Source organism: Rhinopithecus roxellana, chromosome 5 (assembly GCF_007565055.1).
Source record: "Rhinopithecus roxellana isolate Shanxi Qingling chromosome 5, ASM756505v1, whole genome shotgun sequence".
NCBI lineage: Eukaryota > Metazoa > Chordata > Mammalia > Primates > Cercopithecidae > Rhinopithecus > Rhinopithecus roxellana.
The window spans coordinates 102,278,906-102,293,501 of NC_044553.1; positions in this window are offsets into that span (position 1 = coordinate 102,278,906).

Here is a 14,596-nt window from a genome sequence, read left to right on the forward strand (position 1 = left end):
TTCTTTTTTATACTTGTTAAGTCCAAACTGCTCACTTTGACACTCAAAACCTGCTAGGCTTTGATACTTCACAGATGCTAAATAATAGAGGTCATTCAATGAAAGAATGATCCAATGCGGGATCTGTTATAATCTATTTGTGGAGAAGTGTCCGTTGAATTCCTGAAATAAGAGTGATCCATGATGATCCCTGTACTTAGATTTGCATAGGCTCCTAGTTTTTATAAATATGTAAAGTATAGCAAGTAACATCTCAGTGAATTTATTAGGTCTGCTTCCCCAAATAAAAGCATTTGACAGTCTGATACACCTGAATACTTGAGAGTAGCACTTATATCCCTTTACATTTCATGATTACAAGTGTCATGTAGAAGCACTGGCACCCTCCTTTAATGCTCTGATTTGTGTGGTAAAAACGCTGATAAACTACAGTTCTTTGGAGTGGTATCGCCAATGTTCGTATTTAGGTAGGAGAGTTTGTATTATGCTTCCACTTTAAAAAAAATCTACATATTCCCTTGTTTTATGTTGTGATTACTTGTTGATGGTTTACTGATGTAGGAGGGGCACTGGACATTTGTTTGATAAAAATTTACAGGAGTGAGAACCATTGGTGGATTTTCTTCTTGACAACTGTTTTCTTATTAATTTCTTTTAAAGCATATTTAGTTAATATAGGTTCTGTTACCGGTAAATGTTTCTCTTTTGCATTCAAGTCTATTCTGCTTTATCTGACGTTATGTCCTGAATGAGAAGAAAAACCCATGAATTTGGAATAATACTTTCTGTATGTCAGTGTGTCCTAAAAATGTGGTTGAGGGTGAGGAGAGAATCCCAAGGACTTGCCTATTTAGAAAGAACTGTGAGGTTCTGAGACTGTGAGTTTGGGGATTTTATTTAAAAGGCTCATATCCAGTGCAGTTGAATACGCTTTACTATTTGTCCTGCACAGAAGTGAAAATGAAACGGACTTAAAAGCAAACAAATCACATCAGGGAATTGGTGTTCCTTGGGGTTTTGTCCTTTGTCATCTTATCTTCTCACTTTCAGACTTACCCTGGAGGGTCTCATCCCCTTGCAAGGCTGCAGTGGCCATCGTATGTGCAAAGCTTCCAACTGTGTATCTTCCTGTTTGGTTGCCTACCAGGCCCCTCATACTCAAAGTGTCCCTACTGATTTAATGATTGTCACCTCAAACCTGTTTTCCAGTGCATGGCACCACCATCTACCATTCTCAAGTCTCACGTATCTATTCCTTCTACCTCCCTCGTTCTTCCAATGCATCCTTCTCTTTACCTCTAAAATGTCCCTCAAGTCCCTCTATTTCCCCTGCCACCTCCTATCCTGGTTATGGACACTCTTGCCTGGATTATTCAAGAGCGTCTTCCTTGGCACCTCTGCCTCCAAGTACACTATCACCCCAAACCTACACCATTCTTTTCACTGAAGCCTGAGACTCAAAGCATAGTAAATTAGTTATGCTAGTTACTCACCTTCTTCATTTTTTTTCTTAGTGTCTCATCTTCCTTGGGGGTGAATTTAATGCTTTGCAGCATAACTGGAAGATCTTCCAGTATCTGGCTACCACCTACTTAGCCCTCCATCTGTATTTCTCATGACAACCACCATATCTCTGTGTGCTCTGCCCTGAGCTATCCAATATAGTATCCACAACCACAGCCATGTGGCTATTTAGATTTAAATTTATTAAAAGTCAATAAAAACAAAATATTATTTCTTCAGTCATACTAGCCACATTTTATGTGCTAAATAGCCACATGAGGCTAGTGGCTACCATATTGGATAGGATGGAAATCATAAAAGATTTCCATTATGGCAGAAACTTCTACTGGATAGTGCTGTGCATAATAAAATACTCTCATTTCTTGGGACTTGGCCATCTCTCTCATTTAGTGTTTTATCCTTTGTTGGGAATGCTTTCTAATTCTTCTTTCATCTCATTCCTCATCAATGCTGTATGCTTTGCTGCCATCATTTTTTAAATAGACTTGAAGTTTTAGGGAAGTTTTATCTTCATAGCAAAATTGAGCAGAAAGTACAGAGACGCATGCAGAGACGCCCCCATTAGTCTACATTCCATACAGGAGTAGTACATTTGTTACAATGAACCTGCATTGACACATCATTATATCAAAGGCCATAGTTTACATTAGGGTTCACTTTTGGTGTGGTATATTCTATGGGTTTGGACAAATGTATAATAACATGTATTCATCATTATAGTATCATACAGAGTTTTCACTGGCCTAAAAATCCTCTGTGCCCCATCATCATTTTTTACATATCCTTCCACCTCCCTGAAATTCACTCTTTGTCTGTTCTCCCAACCATATCTTCTCTGACCTTTAATAACAAATCTGAATTAAATTGTAAAGCTTTTCCATAATTCCCTTCTCTGAAGTCCTGTGCAATTACAAAGTGTGAATATAAAGTAAGCAGTACCTTTTAAATAAAGAAGAAATCAGAACTTATTCACTCAATTCAATATTATTCCTTGAACTGTTTATTATTCTAAATAAACTATTTATTATTTTAAGGTGCTGCCCTAATACAAATATTTTTGGACACCCACCCTTGGAACATTTTTTAGAAATAATTTACCCTACACACAGTGATCAGTTTCATTACTCTGTGGCCATATCTCTTTTGGCATCTAAGGTGGTATCATCCAGTCTGATAAGCCTCTGTATTTACCACTTTTAGTTCCATCTGATGCTTGGTTCTTTCCAAATACCTAATCCATCTTCAAAAATGCCTATTGGTTATTTAAGATTACATGCCACAAGCTCAAGGGAATCTTATAAAGACCAAAAATGTTTTAGATGGTGGCAATGTATTTGTAATACGTTTGTAGATGACAGCCAAAAAGGTGACAACTTTGAAAGGGTAGCACTCATTTGTGTTGGTTAGTTCTGATAGGTTTGTTGAAAAAAAAAAAAGCATCCACAATGTATACGTACTTCAAAAAATATGTTGTACGTGGTAAATACACACAATTGTATCTGTCAATTAAACAAAAACAACCAACCAACCAATAAAACAAATAAGCCAAAAATATATACTCTTTACTTCATAGTCTCTTCTCAGATTTTTGCAGGTAATTTGATGATTACCTTGCACACATCTTGCACTGTAAAGTTGGACTTATTTTCAATTTTTAATGATATTTTATTTTTATATATATTGTTCCTCCAAGTACATGATAAAAAACTCTCAAAGGTAGGTCCTTATTGATTTTGGTGTCCCCCACAGCATCTCAAGTATTGCTAACAATAGCTAATAAGTATTACTTTGCAGTTTTCAAAGCCTTTCTAGAGACACGATCCCCCTATTTTCTTACACAATGCAATGAAGCTGGCATTTTTCCAGTGATCCCCGTCTCCATAGAGGGCATGGTATGTGTTACTTCTGGGCCTCTAGAAAGTAAGTTAACAGGCAGAGACAAGAGCTGTCCAGTTGCTTTGGAGATCATACAAACTGCAATGGCTTTTCTTTTGTCTATGCTGGAGATGCATTTTTAAGGGCCAATGCAGAGCCTCACAGCCATTTGCCTGATGCTGATAGAAATTAAATGACTTCCCAGCTGGGCATGGTGGCTCACACCTGTAATCCCAGCACTTTGGAAGCTCAGGAGGGCAGATCACGAGGTCAGGAGATTGAGACCATCCTGGCCAACATGGTGAAACCCTGTCTCTACTAAAAATACAAAATTTAGCTGGGTGTGGTGGTGTGTGCCTGTAATCCCAGCTACTCGGGAAGCTGAGGCAGGAGAATAGCTTGAACCAGGCAGTCGGAGGTTGCAGTGAGCCGAGATCACACCACTGCACTGTAGCCTGGTGACAGAGCGAGACTCCACCTAAAAAAAAAAAGAAAAAAAAAAAAAAAAAGAAGAAAGAAAAAAAGGAAGGAAGAAAGGAAGGAAGGAAAGAAGGAAGGAAATTAAATGATTTTCCAGAACCTAGACTTGTTGCTTCATCATCCATGTATTAGAGTCATCTTGGCCATCTACAACCACAGGCACTGTGCTACTTTGCTGCTTTTTTCCCTACCATTTGTATCCCAAATATTTTTCTTTTGATATAAATATAAATCTTGACAGAATTCTCTCTGATTTGGGGGGAATTTTATTTTCTTACATGTTTCCGGAATATTTTATTTTTTGAATGAACATATATTCCTTTTAAACTTAGAAAAAGTCATTGTTTTACTTAAGTGCTTTAGATTTGAATCACTTTTAAAAAATAGGAACAATTATAATGCTTGAAAAATTCAAATAATGCATACTGTAAAGGTATTTTTAATTCATTTTCTTTCAAATCATAGCAGAATAAGTATTAGTTTCACCTCCCAAATATTACCTTTTATGATCTGATTATCTACATTTACCTCTTTATGACAAATTATTTTGAATATGAGAAAGACTCACTACTTTATAACAGAAACTCTGAGTGACTTCTGCATATTGCAGGTCACTTCACCATCATTGTGTTCTTCTGCCACATTACCTCCTCTTTCTTAAGCCACACCCTGAACATTCCTTCCTTTTTTCCATTTGTATATAACTTGAGCCGTATCCATTTCTCAGGTTTGGCGACAGTTCAGGACCAAGGGACAAGGTCACAGAGATTATAGACTGTTGAATGTGTGACAAGGCGGCTCATAAAGAATCTGGTCAGATGTCCTTCATTTGCCTTTAATTAACTACAGCTGCTTTTTATGTTGCGAGCTGATCTTTGATCTGCTTTCCCCTTCAGACCTCTGTGCACAAAGTAGTTAAAAACAAACTAGGAGGCCAATTTTAAAGACAAAAAAAAAAAAAAAAAATCCCTTCGGGGTAATCAAGTGACAGTTGAAGCAGCCATAAGCTGTTAGCTTTATTCATTAGAGAACTTTAAACATGTCAAGAAATAGAATAATGTTCCTGCTGTTAGATCAGCCTCAACAATGAAGATTACAACAGCTTTGGGACGCATGAGTGGGCAAGCTTCTTGTGAAAACAAGTTTATTGAGGAGCATTTTACTACAGTGGCACAGAATCTAGCTTACACAGTTTCATAGCAGGAATATTGATTCAATATGCATTGAGAAAGTTGGCCCTCTAAGAATGGCAGATTTACAGTGCAACCTCACTCTAACCCAAATGGCCCCTGCAATTAGGTTTAGAAAAACTTCCTACAGCCTATCCTGCTGAAATGGATGGCCTCTGTTACACCACATAGCTTTTGCTGAAGCATTTACTATAGTGCATGATCCAGCATAAATTTTAGGTTGGTAATGACTGTATAAATCTTGAAATCTTTCATAGGTCAAGGTAATTGTTATAGTCTTCTTTGGAATCAAAATTCTAATGCCAGTAGCACCAATTTTAGAAAAATAGAGTGTACCTTAGAACAAATAATTTTGGCCTAGAATTTAACAAATATTTTGGAAGTAGGATTCATTCTAATCACATCTAAATAGGTTTACCTGGGCCAGTTTTGCTACTTCATTGTAATCCACAGCCACCTCCTCATGATTTGGGGGCCCTTCATAACACAAGTGATATAATTTGGCTGTGTCCCCACCCAAATCTCATCTTGAATTGTAATCCCCATAATCTTCATGTGTCCAGGGAGGGACCTGGTGGGAGGTGATTGGATCATGGGAGCGGTTTCCTCCATGCTGTTCTCATGATAGTGACTGAGTTCCCAAGAGATCTGATGGTTTTATAAGTGTTTGACAGTTCCTCCTCCATACAATCACACTCTCTTCTGCCACGTTGTGAAGAAGGTGCCTGCTTTTCCTTTTGCCATGATTGTAAGTTTTCTAAGGCCTCTCCAGCCATGTGGAACTGTGAGTCAATTAAACCTCCTTTGTTTGTAAATTACCCAGTCTCCTGTAGTATCTTTACAGAAGTGTGAGAACAGACTAATACAATGAGAGAACATTTGATTGAAAAGGGAGAAAAATCAAGAACTTCCCTAGTTATATTTTCCATACATTTTCAATTTTCCTAGTGGCTCTTTCTCCTGTTAAGATCCAGAGAAATTAGGCTTGCAAAAATCTCATGTAACCTTTGAAATTTAAGGGAAAAACCATTCTGTATTTTACAATTTTCTTACCCTTAGAAGTGGCATTTTTGCTCAAGACAAAACTAGATGGCCCTTTGAGTTGCTGATTTATTTCAGATTTTCCCAAATGATATGTGAGCAACCCATTTATTTCTCCATATCTATTGACTTACGCATGGTCAATTTTTGAATCTGGGTGGGGATTTCCCATTGGCTAAGCCTATAGCTTCCCCCTCAATCACATCACCTGCCTCTTTCTTGGATCTTATAATTATGTCATGGGTCTTGTCATTCACTGTTCTTGTTAGAGAATGGTCTTTCAAAGGACAAGAATTCAGTCATAGGAAAAGCAGTATTCATGGAAAATGTTAACAGTTTGTCCTCAATTGCCTGAATGTTTATTCTAACTATTCTGTATTTGAAGTTTGAAAGAACTTTCTAAGAACAAAAAAAGGCAGGCGTGACACTTTCTCATATATATTTTCAAAGCAAAGTGATTGCGCTCAGCTCAGATTTAGAATCAACTTTCAGCTTGGACACTTACATGGCTAATCCGAAAGTCAGAGGAGGGAAGCAAGGGAGTCAGCTTCAACTCTGAGGAGCACATGTTCCTAAACTCAGCTCCAGCTGGTTGTTGAATGGTGGAAGGGTGACTCAAGGAAGCCAGATATTTATTTTAGTTTCTCAAGCAATCTAGAACTCTGATTTTTTTTATGTGAAAACTCCTGATTTTTAAATTTTGACAACCAATTTTTTTTTTTTTCTGAGACAGAGTCTCACTCTGTCACCCAGGCTGGAGTGTAGTGGCACAATCTTGGCTCACTGCAACCTCCACCTCCTGAGTTCAAGCAATTCTCCTGCCTCAGCCTCCCAAGTAGCTGGGATTACAGGCACACACCACCAGGCCTGGCTAATTTTTTGTATTTTTAGTAGAGATGGGGTTTCACCGTGTTGGCCAGGCTGGTCTCGAACTCCTGACCTCAAGTGATTCACCCACCTCAGCCTCCCAGAGCAATTTATTTTTAAAAGAACACTATATGAACTGAACAAAACACATCTGTGGGCCATATTCTGGATACAGGGCCTCAGTCTTCATTGCTGAATGCTTGGGCGGGCTATGAAATGGCTCTTGAAAGAAACAGATTTTGAGTTCCTTGTGCATGACATTGTGTAAGCAGAAATGTTCACATAAACTGATAAAAAAAATAATGGCAGCAAGGCTAGCTATAGTAAATGTTTGTACAGTGATGATTTATAGTGTGCTTCTACACTCTGTTTAAATTGGTTCTCAAGGCAACTGTGTGAGGCCAGTAGGACCACTATTATTTTTATTCCTGTTTACAAAGAAGAAAACTGAAGCTCAATGAGTCAGGTTTGTTGTTGTTGTTGTTGTTTTGGTTTTGTTTGTTTTCCCCAAGCTGGACTACAGTGGTGCAATCATGGCTCACTGTAGCCTCCACCACCTGGCCTCACGCAATCCTCCTGCCTCAGTCTCTTGAGTATCTGGGACTACAGGCATGAGCCTCTATGCCCAGCTAATTTCTTCTCTAATTTTTTGTAGAGATGGGATCTTGCTCTGTTGCCCAAGCTGATCTAGAACTCCTGGCCTCAAGTAATTATCCCACCTTGGCCGCTAAATAAACTGGAATTACAGGCATGAGCCACTGTGCCCTGCCACAATAAGTAATTTTTGAATATTTTGGGAACATAGAAATTTTGAAGAAATTGTCAAAAGTCATGGCCTCCTCTGCCGTAAAAATTAACACTAGCACAAACCAAAATAAACTTAAAAGCACATTTATCATATAATTTCTAGTAGTTTATGAACACCTTCCTTTTTCCAAAATCCAAACACAGGTTGAGAACCCCTGGAATATGTGATTTGTGAAACTTGATACAAAACTCAAACCCAGATTTTCAGAGTTCGTGTGTGTGTGTTTTACTATACGATGCTTCCCTCCTTAGAGAATGTCACAGTTGAGACACTAGCCACCAGAATAGAGCTGGCGCAGGCTGAATAGTCATCTCTGACCCTACCTGTATAATCACTGGGATGGCTGGACTCTGAGATAAGACTGTGACCGACAAGGACAACCTAAACAGTACAGCTACAACCCTCATCAGAACCATCTCTGGAAAGCTTCTCAAGGTTGTCTGTGGAATCCAGTATTTCCACACATTTGGGGAAATAATACAGTATGGATCTACTTTCTTCATTCTTCCTGCATAGTGTTACATGTGTCATGTATAATGAGATATCTGCCAAATTTAAATGGGTAGATGCCAAACATAAGTAACTTACACAAGGTACAGAGTTAATCATATTTTTATGTGGAAAACTCCAATACTCAAAAGTATATCCCCTTAAAAGAATGCATAACTTTTAATGAGTCATGTAAACCTCTTGTTAAATGAATGACCTTGGAGTTCATAGGACTTGAATGTTTGTCATACACAGTGCATAGAAGATTAATTGGCTATGGAGATGACATTTGATGCAGAAACTTAAGCTTTAAGTGAACATTCAAAATGAAGAACAGGAAGTTTTTAAAAAATAGTTTACTGTTATTTAAATTATAGAAAATCTAAATAGCCTTTATTTTGCCTTTCTATATTCTTGGGAGTAATTTTCACTTAAATTGATTAGGTTTTAAAGCAGAATTCCATATTATGAATTCAGTTTAAGTACTGCAAATGCTCTGTTATTTGTTAGGTACAATTTTCCACTAACTGGTACTTTTACAACTAAAAACAAAATTAAAAAATAATATTTTTATGGTTTCTTGAAACCAAGCATGATTCTAAAAGTGTATATTCTAATTGATTTGTGTTAGTATTAAATATGTTTTATAAAATTCTATTTATTTTTAAATGCAATTCATGTATAGAGTTTATGCTTATGAAGTTAGCTTTAAGAGTACATCTTACCCTTTAATCTTTATAGATAATAGTTTACCACAGTTCAGATTAACTCAAAATGCAGAATATTACTGCCTTTATTCCATATGACTATGAGATTACTAATCCATCTAATTGTGCCACTATTTGGAAGGTTTATCAGTCTTTTTCTCATTATTTAACCTCTTCTGCTCCTTTGGATTATATAAAAAGATTGTCTCACAACATTTTCTAGGGAAAAAGTGTCTGATATATCTTCAACTCATCAAAGATCCATTCCTAAATCTTGCAAATTAATGTGTTTCCTTTCTTATCGGTCTCTCCTCTTCTCCCTTCTTCCAGCTCTACTGGTCCTTACTCCTAAGTTCTCCTTTGGGTTTTCATCTCATGACCTAATGTCTTAGATTTTTTTTTCCATGAGGCAATGTTTGCACACAGCTGTTCTGTAATGTATAGCATATATTGGCTTGAGAATGGAAATTTCACTTCTGTAAAGTGGTTTGGGATACACATTTATGCAAGATGCTATGCCAAATTGAATTGTGGATTGTAACATGCAGCCAAAGTTACCTCTATTTGCCCCTCCAGGAAGCAGTTCACAGTTTTAATAATCATAATGCCCTATTGCAATGGCTTCCAGAGTTATTATGTAAACCTTTCAAGCAGAGATTATGTCTTCCCTATTTATGCACACCTTTCCTGACACGATAAATACTTTACAAATGACAAGTTTAGGTAAACCAGGGCCTTACCCACAAGTTAACCTAACATCTTATGAACTAAATGTGTATTTAAAACTCAAACCATTTCATTTCCTTTCCAAGTTTGCTAATCTCACAGGAACATAGAATAACCAAACTATAAATTAGAATTCCTAATAGGAAAAGTGTTTTTTGAGATGAAGTGCAATTAATTAATCCCAGTACCATTGTCATTGGGTTGTTAGTAGTGTGGAAACGAGTCAGTTAATTAAGATTAAAAGTTAGATAGGGTAGGAAGCAGCAAATGTGTCGTTTGAATATTCCAAATCCAGTCTTATAATTTTTTAAATTACAAAGAAAGAGACGTTGCGCAGAGATTTAAAGCTCTGACCTTCTCGATAGTCCTCCATATAGGAGTACACATGTGCCCAAAACTCTACCAATCAGATGTCCCTATCCTCCTGGCCACAGCAATTGGCCAGGGATTCACATGTGACTAAAATGAGGCCAACTGAAGCCCTTGTAGGGATTTATCTTCTGGAGCAAGCTTGCCCCTTGCATCATAACGATGACAGGACAGGAGGTGGAGGCTTTCAGAGGCAGTGTGCTTCTCTGAAGCAGGAGTGAATAAAGCAAGCAGGGACAAGCAGATGAGGGCATGTGAGAAAGAGTCTTGGAGCCAAGCATCCCTGCCATTTCCGTCATTTCATTTATGAGCCAACAAATTCCTCTTTTGTGTTTAGGCCAGTTGGTGTTGAATTTTCTCTCAAACAACCAAAAGAGTCCTGACAAATTATTTTTGTTGGAATTGACTACCTGGATGAATAAGAAAGCATTGTTTCTCTCATACAAATTCCTCAGCTTTTCACTAGTAAAGTAAAACAGAAAACATAAAATATGTGTTCACCCCAGAAAACACCACTTTAAAATACAATTATCCCCTTTTAAGAGTATCTTTCAAGTTGTTTGAAATAAATGCTGAATAAATTAAACCCCGCAGTGGAAGAAACAGTATTGTTTCAGTTTTTGTAGACAATGGCATTTTAGATTCTGCTCATTTTAATAACTGTATGATGGTCTAACTTGAACTGTATCTTCCACAGTGAGTTTAAATCTCACATACTTGGACTCAGTTTTCAGTTACTGATGCTCCCAAACCCATTGCAAGGCAAGAGAAACCTCAGATACAGCTTGAATGAACCCAGTGAAGCCTCCTGGCCCTGGTCTCTGCACACTTCATGATGCTTCCCTTCTCCCTGTAGGCAAGAAGGGCCAATCCCATTTCTTCCTTGGTGTAAGTTGAATTTAGTTCAGAGACAGTGCCATTTTGTCAATTTGCATTCAAGAGTAGGTTGAAACCCTATTTTTTATGCAGATTTGGTTATTTGTAATTTGTCTTCCTTTATTAGACATTATGATGTGCTTTGGGATCCTGTTTCCAGAATGTTGTGTTTTGATGTTGAACTCTGCTTTAAAAACATTTTTTTCTTTTCATTTTCATTTTATTTTATTTCAGTTTTAGTTTTTTTTTTCAAATAGAGACAGGGTCTTGCTATGTTTGCCAGGATGGTCTTGAGTGCCTGGCCTGAAGCAATTCTCCTACCTTGGCCTCCCGTAGTGCTGGGATTACAGGCATGAGCCACCATACCCAACCTTAAATTTATTTTTTAATTGACAGATAAAATTGTCTGTGTTTATTGTGTACAACATGATGTTTTGTAAATTAGTACAAATGTGCTAATTTACATTAGATACTTTGTGGACTGACTAAATCAAGCCAATTGACACATACATTACTTCACTTAGTTACCATTTTTGTGTTAAAATCACTTTACATCTACTCTCTTAGCATTTTCAAGAATACAATACTTTGTTAATTATAGTCATCATGTTGTACAACAAACCTTTCAAAATGTATTCATCCTATCCAAGGACAGGCTGGGGAGATGGTGTATCCTTTAACCAACATCTCCCCGGCCACCGCACCACCCCACACCCACTGGCAGCTCTGGTAGCCACCATTGTACTCTCCACTTCCATGAGATCAACTGTTTTAGATTTCTCATGTAAGTGAGATTATGCGGTGTTGGTCTTTCTACGCCTGGCCTTATTTAACTATGTCTTCTAGGACCATCCATGTTGCAAATCATAGGATTTCCTTCTTTTTATGGCTTAATAGCATTTCATTATTTATATATATTACATTGTCTGTATCCATTCATCTACTGATGGGCACATTTTGGCATTATCGGAGCATTAGATATATCTCTCTCAGAATGAACTGCAATAAACATTGGAGTGCAGATAGCTCTTCAACATACTGATTTTATGGTTTTTGGATCTATGTACTCAGTATTAGGATTGCTGAATCAAATGATAGTTCTTTATTTGATTTTGTGAGGAACCTCCATACTATTTTTCATAATGACTGCACTAATTTACATTTCCAGTGAGTGTGTGAGGGTTTCCTTTTCTCCACATCCTTACCAACACTTGTCTTTTGTCTGACAAACTATATTGGGACACGTAATGTGGTTAGCAACTCTGTGATGACACTATTTTATCAGGGTAAAGCTTAACTACTACATCAGAGACCTAACAACATAGTGGCTTAAGGAACAACAAGCTTATTTCTCTTTCATGTAGCAGCCCTGATTGTAATTTTCAGGTCAGCACAGAATCTCTATTCTTCATGGTCATTATGGGACAAAGGTTCCTGCTACTAGTTGCTCCACCATCCCCTAGACTATTTCTTTGTCTTTTGTAAGGTATAACTTGAATCACAGCCTCGTTGAAGTTCCAGTTAGTGGGAAGGGGAAATTGGGTATTGAAGAGACATATTCATAGTCTTAGGCGCTCTGCCTCTCCTATCCGTAGGTGAAAAGTTAGTTACACGGCTACACTCAAGAGTTAATGGGAAGCACCACCTTGCTGTGACGTCATGAAACATGAGAAAAAAGAGGGAATAGATTTTGGTGATGCTACAGTATTGTTCCCAGGAGTATAGATACTCCTTTTAGTTTCTGCCATTGTGTTGCATGCTGCCTATATATACTTTAGTGTATAAGAGAATAAATGAAGAAATTGATCCTTGTAACATCAAAGCAACACATGAAGAAATCAGAGTTATAATAGAAATGTTGCTCTTCACATTTTGCTCTATTTATTCAAAAATTACCTCGTAGCTAAATCTAGTCACTGAGTGAATACAGAATTCATGCCTGTCCTCTGAAGTCATCAACAGAATGTGTAGTCTGGAAAATAGATAAATGTTAATTTACTTTTTTAAGGATTGACAATGCCCTTGGTGACGTTGTGTTTATTTATCTATGTTTTCAGACTTTGCAGTCACCCTACAGGATTCCTAGGGAGATTGTCAGAGTTATAGTTTTCATCCATCAAGAGATTCTTTTAGTGCTGATATGTTTTATATCGATTGACAGAAAGTTAGGGCCACCTTTCCTAGAAAAGATGATTAAGTCCTTTAAAATAGGTTTTTCATTAATTGCTATTTAACTTTGTCTTGGAATATGAGTATGAAATGTATCCATTTACTTTTGAGAACTTAATACTGTCGATTACACATCTTTCAAGGCAGTTTTATTTTGGTTCTTAGAAAAATAATCCATCTTTGGAGGCCTATATTTGTATACTTGTTTTATTCAGTGTTTCAAATTTTTTGTATTTCTTTATGACATACATTGACTATTAGGTATATTGACTTCTTAAGGTGTACATATTGTGGTCATTATAGGATATTACTTAAATAGTTGTTAAATCATAAACTCAAGTGAACCTTGGAGATCCAATCAAAACAAAGAGAACATCTGAATCTAGTTCAGGGAATGGTGAATGTGTTACTCCTCTACATGCTTGCTCTTCATGTACTTGGTATTACTCAATTATAGATTCAAACTTTTATTTATTTGACATTTTCATTTACTTTATGGATGTTGTGGTGTACCTTATGCTGGACATTAAGGATACAGTGAAAAAATCCAAATGTTAGTAGTTATTGTAGATGAATACAAGTGGGACTTAGTTATCTTAGTGTTAACTTCATCTCTTACTTTCTGCCTCTCTCCCTCCAGTACCCTGATTCCAGCAGGACCAATAAGCCTCTACTCTTAACACCATGTTCTCATCCCCGTCATATCCTCAATTCTATCCTTGCGAGCCTAAATTCCTTGGCCAATCATTATAATTACTCGCTGGCATGCACTCGTTCCTTTGCCCTCTGTCATTTCTTCATATTCATTTGGCAAAAGCTCAACCTGGTTAAATGTCACTCTTCCTGAACCCACACAGCTGAATGTCAGTAGACAAAAATGACACTTTACATGCATGACCATTGGCCTCAAATGGACTCTCAGTGCTACCCAGTAATTTTATGATGTTTTCCTGTCCAATCCCTTCCTTTCTCCTGCAGAAAACTGTTTCATACCTCTGCCTGCTCTCCCCAAATCCCCTTCCTTATCCTCACTCTAGGTTGACAACCTTGCTTCCTATTGCCCTGTGAAATTATAAGCAAGAAGAAAACTAGCATCCAGAACTATGCTGGAAGAACTATGTACACGTAGGCACTCAAAAAATATGTGTTGAATGAAAACTGTCCTGGACAAGAGCTTGTCCAACACCTAGAAAACAGAGATAAACCATATTTAATGTTGAAAAAGAATTTAATGTTGCAAAGAAGCATCCCAAGGTGCTTGTTGGGATGAAGGCCATAGAGGCAAATATTGTTTAGTGAGCTAGTATTTTAAGAATATTAACTGAAATCAAATGCTAATTTTTATTTAAGGCTGAGTGTTGTGGCTCACACCTGTAATTCCAGCACTTTGGGAGGCTGAGGTGGGAGGATTGCTTGAGGAGTTTGAGACCAGCCTGGGCAACATATGGAGACCCTGTCTCTACAAAAAAATAAAA